At 35.7% G+C, this 8,135-nt stretch overlaps 1 protein-coding gene across 4 annotated transcripts in view; it reads right to left on the bottom strand.

The window, feature by feature from the left end:
* The window catches only part of SYT1 (synaptotagmin 1), a 731,190-nt gene that overhangs the window by 94,147 nt on the left and 628,908 nt on the right, over positions 1-8,135 (bottom strand). The gene's annotated exons all lie outside the window — the stretch shown is intronic.

Raw genomic sequence — 8,135 nt, 5'->3', positions numbered from 1 at the left:
GGAAGGGGCTTTAGGAATTGTCTACTCCAAAGCTTGAATTTTATGAATAAGGAAACAGAGTCTCAGAGAAGTGAAGTGACCTTCCCCAAAGTCTCAAAGACTGAAAATAACAAAAATAGGATTTAAACCTAGGTCCCTTGACTCTAAAGACTATGGACCTTTCAATGAAGGATGCTATTACCCATGGGAAATAATGATTTAGGGATTTATAGCAGGAGGGAATCCAGAGGTAATCTAGTAAATACTGTCATTTTGCAAATGAGGAAATTGCAATTCAGACATTAGAATTCTTTAAGGCTTGAATATGAGCCATTAGATCCCCTCCACTGCATCAAAGTATCCCTCTCTGGAGAGGAGAAAAAGAGCAAGAAGAGAGATCATGTTAGAAAAATGGGCAAAATTCAATCCTATCTGCTTTTGATCAATTTACATACAGCACAATATATTTTAATACCTTTACCCTTTTTCCCCAAAGGCATCCAGAAATGTAAATTTATTTCTGGATAAGGTCTGCAGAACCAGTCAAGGAAAAAATAGTTAATGGTCTAACTGGCATTGCTTTCAGCATCCTATCAGCTTTCTACTCATTTCTTGGATCTCTTCTCTGTGGAAAATTAGATGTTTTAAAAACAGCATTCTATTACCAATAAGCATCTTTGTCATGTGAACACTTTTAAATAGATGATGCTTATATAGATAAATGTATATGATTATTTTGTTAAGAGGCAAAAGATAAACAGAATAGACTTTGGAATAGCAAAGCTATACAGTGTACTGCTGTTAAGCTTGGAAAAAACATCTGAACCATCCAAATGCTGGTACCCACCAGGGCTTTACATAAAACCCTAGGAAGCTTCATGTGGATTGAGTGGAATTATGATGCAGCTTTGTCCTGCTCTTTGTGTTTTTATGATGATTAAACAAAACACGATATGTGATCTAAGGGCCCCCGAGAAGACTCCATGTGGCCCATAGTTGGAACTTTGGGGAGTCTCCAAAAAGACCAATTTCATTCTTTACTCAACAATGTGCATGTCATTACCCTGAAATGTTTTGAACTGTGGTTTTAAAAACTACAGTCGTTTCATTTTGCAGAGGTCTTGCTAACCTAATTAAGTAATCAAGTGATTTGTTATTTCAAGCATATCCTATTGTCTTGCCTGCATTCTGATTAACTTGCTTAAAAATTCTCTGCTGATATGCTTATTTGGCCCAAGTACCATTTACTTATACCATATTCTCAATCCTGAAAATTAGTATGTAAATTGTCAGAAATATGACAGGAGCACTTGAATTAAAAATGTTTCCTTTCTTCTAAATTCATTACCATGAGAATCTGCAGGGGATGGAGAGAGCAGGATTGATCTCCTCTCTTCTTCTTTCTGTATCCCCCCCTCACTGTACAAAATTAAGTGACTCCAACACCTTTTCCATTATTATGACAGCAATGATTCATGGGAAATGGTACTCTTGCCTCCACCAAGTTGCTAGGAGTCATGTCCCAGGTTAGCAATGGAAGAATTTTCCCATTTTTTTTGTCTATTTCTGTACAGACATAGAGAAAAAACATCCAGTGGATCAAGAAAGAAAAAAAAGGCAAAAAACCCAACCCCAGATGAAGTGCGTTTTTAACAAGCATCAGTAACCAAATGACTTCAATTACCACTTGATTACCAGGATTCCTTTTCCCTAATGATACTTCTTAGTTATGACATGTTTCAGTCCATCTTAGCATGTGGTCCATAGACCACTTGAGGTCTTGGGAGTGCTTATACTATGATTATCTCTATGATTTTCTTCTTGGCAGAAGCCAATGATTTATTGTCCTTTTCTAATGATTCATTGGCAGATCCTACAACATAGAATGGGTTGCAAAACAGACTCAGGGATAGACAGTGTGTGTCTTTTAGCCAAGAACCTAAGGGTGCATGTTGAATGGTACTTTAAAAAAATGTTTAAGCTAGCTAAATGGCTTGGGATATCCTTCCTAAGACCTAAGTAGAATTTTTCTAAAGATGGGATGGGCTTCCTCAAGCAGAGATGGGTTCCCTTCAGTTGGAAAGCATCAAGCAAAGACTTAACAGGTACATTATGGTGAAAAGTTTTTATTCATGAATGAGTTGAATAAAATGGTGTCTGAGTTCACTCCATCTCTGGGACTCCAATATTCATGATTAAACCGTCTACGGAAATCTTTACTAAGAACCTACACTGAAAAGAAGACTGCTAGATAGTGCAATAGATAAGAATACTAGACCTGAAATCAGGAAGACTTATCTTCAGAGTTCAAATGTGGTCTTAAACCCTTACTTACTGTGTGACCCTGGGCAAATCACTTAACTTTATTTGCCTCAGTTTCCTCATCTATAAGTGAGATGGAAAAGGAAATGTCAAACCACTTCAGTATTTTTGCCAAGAAAACCCCAAAAGGGGGTCACAAAGAGTAGGACATGACTGAAACAGGTGGCCAACAACAATATCATAGTGGGAAAAATACTAATATTAGTGTCTAATCCCACTGCTGATGTTTACTATCTATATGACCTTGGGTGAGTCACTTCAATAATAGTATTCTTATCTAAAATGTGAGAGGGTTGAAAAAATATGAGAGGATTGAACCTTTGAAATATGTTCCACTTCTAGAACTATGGTGCTATGATAGGATATATGATATACATGATATATGATGTATTTAGATTCTATTTTGAAAATTGAATGGTTCAGTGTAGTTTTCCCTTTATCAATTTTTAGAGCATTTTTTAAGCCCTGTTGTAGATTATAAGGCAAAAAGAAGTTACTTAAAGCTATGTGATACTGGCAAGATTTCTCAAGACAAGGCCAACCAACTCAGCCTTCCAACTAGATGATAAAATGACATTCTTAAAACCCTAATCTAATCAAGTTGCTTCTCAGTGGTTCCCTATAATCTCTAGGATCAACTATAAAACTCCCAGTTTTACTAGTAAATCCCTACTCAACCAGATTCCAATTTACTCTTTTCCTTCTTACTCTCTTTAGTTCAATCACATTGGCATTCTTGCTGTTTCTCAGACATAACATTTAATTTTTTCCTTTTTTATAGGTACCCAGAGAGATTGCACAAAGACAGAGAATCACCCACTTATCAGAAATAGGATTTGAACCCATAAAACTGGCTCTGTAGTTAGCTTTTTACCCATTATACTATGTTGTCTTTTAATATGACACATGGTTGGAGACAGAATAAAAATAGATTTCTCTTCTTTCTACTTTTTCCTCTTTCCCTTTCTCCTTCCTGGTTTCTTCCTCTTCCCCATATTAATTTTAATTAAATACTCAGAGTTCTCTGGTGAGCTAAGATTAATTTTTTTTTCATTGTGAACACATCTGTTCTGTGATCCCCAGACTCACATGAGTCAGGAATCAATTGAAACTTTAAACATCAATAAAACCAATCAAACTTATATGACAGCCATTTCATATTTAAAAAAAAGATTTCCAACATATTAAACATATAACAACTTGCTCATTACTGCCCTCCTTCTGAGCCTCCTTCAGTTTTCTCTGTTCTATGTATTACTTTAAATGCCAAATTGAAGAAAGCAGATGTTGGGGAGTTACTGATTTTTTTTTTTTCTTTTTACAAGTAAAAGAATAATGTGGTCACAGCTAAGGGCCCTAGCTGTAGGACATGATTTTGTAGGACAACACTTTGAATTGGAGAGTCCTATATCTGAATCTTCCTTCAGATCATCACAAATTAACAAGTCACTTAACTTCCCTCAGCCCCAGTTTCCTCATCTGTCAATTGAGGATCAAATGAGATAATACATGGAAAACATTTTGCAAATCTTTGAGTGTCTTGCTGGTGCTTGCTGCTACTATTAATATCACCATATCATGTTAAGAGAATGACATAGACAGCAGCAGCAGGAAAAATAGGTTAGGAAAGGAAGAAATTGGAGGCAAGACCAGTTTGCCTTGGTACAACAGTTTATGGAAAGTGTTGCAGTTTGCTGGCATAGCGGATCCATTACTGGACTTGAAATCAAGGAGATCTTGGCTCACATCTTGCCTTAGACACTTATTAGCTGTGTGACCCCGGCATATCTCACTTAATTTCTGTTTCCTAATCATCTGTAAAATGGGGATAATAATATAAACTACCTCTCAGAGGATCAAATTAAATAATCTGTGGTAAATGACTTTGCAAATCTCAAAACATTTATACTTGTTAGCTATTTATGATTATTATGTTGGCATCTGATACATGACAGTTGGAAAGAAGATGATGGAAGGATTGAGACAGAACATAAATGTAAGGAGTAGGTAGATAGAGTGGATAAAAAAGTTTTGGACATCTTTTGGTTCTTCATCTACCGGGTTATAATCAATTTCAGGTAAAGTGAATAGAGCTGACTAATTTGAAGAAAATGCAATAATATAAAGGAGAGAGAGAGTCCTTTGCCAAAGGCTATCATATGAATAGAAAAGGGGGGGGAAAAAACCAAGACTGGAAAGTTTACTTTAGTTTAAATGAAAAGAAAGGGCTAGGGAATTTGTTCAGGGGAGAGGAAAAAAGTAAGGCATAAAAGAATTATGTATAGAAGGAGAGGGCGGGGATTCTAATTGTGGATTTGGTGATACTTAAAATTAATTATTTAATTAAATATTTATTCAATCCTTCCTATGTGCCCTCTGAAATATTAAACATCTTCATTAAAAAAATTTGCTTTGGTTCTCAGTGGGCACTCTCAAAATATCCTAAAATATACCTATATGGTTATGAAATGGATATATGTCCCCATCTCATTTCCTTTTATAATACAAGAAAAAGTAACATCAGCAACAATATTAAAATATCCAGTTTGGAAGGTGCTTTTTATGGAAATAGAACTCAACTTCAGAAACTTAATTATATTACCTGGTTTCTGCTTAATTTTATTCAGGTTTGGAGAGATACCAAAATATGTCAAATTCAATAATATTGCCTTGGAAAAATTGTCATGTTAGCATGTTAGATTAGGTATGCTGGTTGAGTTGTTCATCATTTAGAATTCAGCATATTCTTGTTTTATAATGAGCATTTCATTATGTTCAATCTTAAGAGAAAGGAAAATGAAGAGATTGACTCTTGTAGGCAAGCAAGTTAATGTGGCCACACTTGAATATCTATGTGACTTTCACATCAAAGTTCTTAGATTTCAAGTTTATGAACGGGTTCAGTGTTTGCTTCTAAAATTAAAGAGGGAAAAAAGGATCTGCAGAAAATGCATCCTGAAATCTGTACACAATTTAAATTGTTTGGTAAGGTGTTTTTTTTCTTCTTTTTTTTAAATGAGCTCCTAAATCTATCCTACTTTGGCTTTTTAAAGTTGCATTTCACCATTTAATCAGGGAAAACTCATTTTGTTGTCCATAATATAAGCTCTTTAGCAAAATGAAAATTTAAGTTTCATTAATTACTTTATCTAGGATTGGGAAAGACACAATTTGAAGAAACTCAGCAATGGTTTTTATTCTTTTGTGATTTACATTGATTAGAGGAAAATGCAAGTTTAGGGTTGCATAATGTGGTGGAAAGAATCCCAGAATTTGAGAGAGTGAACTTAGCAGCCATCTAATCTAACCATATCTAAAAAGAATATGTCCTGTAGCTTATATAACACATGGTCATCTAGTCTCTACATGAAGACCTTCTGTGGGGAGAGGGATCAAAGAGGAGGGGTACCCACCTCTCAAAGCATGCCCCTCCACTCTGATACAATTTTAGTTATTTCCCAGTGCTAAATCTGAATTTGCTTCATTGCAGCCAAAGGGAACAAGACATTCTATATGGTAACCCTTCTAATACGTGAATGAGTTATTATGTGTCTCCACCTCCCCCTTTCTCATCCCTGTCCTGAATTTTTTTTTTTTAGGTTTTTTGTAAGGCAAATGGGGTTAAGTGGCTTGCCAAAGGCCACACAGCTAGGTAATTATTAAGTGTCTGAGACCAGATTTGAACCTAGGTACTCCTGACTCCAAGGCCGGTGCTTTATCCACTACACCACCTAGCCCCCCCCGCCCCGTCCTGAATTTTGTAGGATAATAAATCATAGATTTGGAGCTAGCAAGAACTTGTAGGCTAACTTCTCCAAATTAATTATCCTGTTACTTCATATGATATGGACTCAAGAAGATGGGACATGGACTCAGAATTCTAGGATTTGATTTTTAGTTGTGTTACTTCTTATGCTCTTAATCTCTCAGAGATTTGGCAAAGTGGGAACAAAAATATATACACTTGCTATTCCACAAGGTCATTATGGAAAAAAAAAAGACTTCATAAAATGTAAGGTTCTCTATAAATATTGTAAGCTAGGTGGTGCAGTAGATAGAACATCAAGAGTTCGAATTGGGCCTCAGGCACTTCCTAGGTGTGACTGGGCAAGTCACTTAACCCTCACTTTGTTCAGCTGAAAATGGACTGGAATGGGAAGAGCAAACCACTTCAAACCATCTTTGCCAAGAAAATTCCAAATGGGATTATAAAAAAGTCTGACATGAATGAAATGACTCAACAGCAACTATCAATATTAGATTTATCTTATTTTATTTTTAGTCTGGATCTTTGATTTCAGTCAGCTATGTAGGGATCTCCCAGCATGAAAATTTCCTCTACCAAAGTAGATCAGTAACTTCTAGATAGTTTCTCAAGATAACTTTAGAGTAGGGGCCAGAAAGGTCATCTAATCGAGCTTCCTCATTTTAGAAATGAAAAAACCAAGATCCAGAAGTAAAGTGATAAACTCAAAGTCATATGGATACGAAACATTAGGGCTAAGGTTTTGACCAATTCTATGTCTCCAGATTCAATCTTCATCCCCATGATCAGAGAATAACTTGCTTTATAAATTATGATCTTTGTTGAAATGGAATATTACCATTCCATAAGAGATAAATATGAAGAATTCAGAGAAACCTAGGAAGGGTTACATGTCATAATTCAGAATGGATTTATAATTAGATATTTTTAAAAAAAATTATTTAAGGCAATGGGGTTAAGTGACTTGCCTTAAATCACACAGCTAGGCAATTGCTAAGTGTCTGAGGCCAAGTTTGAACTCAGGTCGTCTTGTTTTCAGGGCTGGTGCTTTATTGCTACCCAGATGCCCCAGAATGGATTTACAAACTGTGGTTTATGAATATAAATGAGTATTATTGCACCATAAGAAATGATGAACATGAAGGATTCATAGACACTACAACAGACATCCTGGTTGCATAAGAAAAAAGTAACCCACTAATGAAAAATGATAATTTGTTTTTTGATGATAGATAGAGCCAACTCATTCATGGTAAAAGGGGTACGGGTATGGGCTTTTGTAAACCATTTTAGAGAATTGCCTGGGGAAAGAGAAATTAAACACCTTGCCAATAGTCACTCATCTTGCACAAGTTTTTTTTGAATCCAAGGTCAACTTTCTATCTTTTCCCAAGATGCCTCTCAAGGGCTTTTATTATATATATATATATATATATATACACACTTGTTTTCTATCCATATATCCCTGATATGGGGAGCCATTGCCAGTAATCTTCACCTATATCTTGCCTGGTCCCTGATCACTCTGAAGGAGAGAGTGAGGCTAATGACTTTGCAGAGCTCTGCCCCACTTAAATTCAATTCTCTTGCAAGCCAGGGTATCACCCTACTGATTCCATTGGTCTTCTTTGAGAATAGAGGATGAGTAACATCCCTGATATGTGGTGATGAGGGCATGGGAAGATTTGAGAAGAGACTCATGTTTTGATATTTAGGCCAAGAAAGAGTAATGGCATTGGCAAAGTAGCTCATCTGTCATTGTTGAGATTTTTATTTCTTCATAAACTGGAAATATGCATAGCTTGTGCCATGCTCACCTTTAAGCTTCAATTCAACACAAACTTTAAAATTGATATGATTTAATACTCTTCCAATGCTAAGATTATACACTAAGGAAAGATCCTATAGGTATGAAAATATCCCTAGCAAAGAATTAGAAATGAAGTAAACTCACATTGACCAGAGAATAACTAACTTGATAAATAATGGTCTTTAGATGAAATGGAGTGTTATGAGAAATGATATGTCTGAAGAATTCAGAGAAGACTGGAAGGGTTACATGTCCTGA

The sequence above is a fragment of the Macrotis lagotis genome, chromosome 2, assembly GCF_037893015.1.
Source record: "Macrotis lagotis isolate mMagLag1 chromosome 2, bilby.v1.9.chrom.fasta, whole genome shotgun sequence".
NCBI classification, from domain to species: Eukaryota; Metazoa; Chordata; class Mammalia; order Peramelemorphia; family Peramelidae; genus Macrotis; species Macrotis lagotis.
The sequence above is the reverse complement of the archived record's forward strand: the minus strand, read 5'-3'. Positions and strand labels throughout refer to the sequence as shown.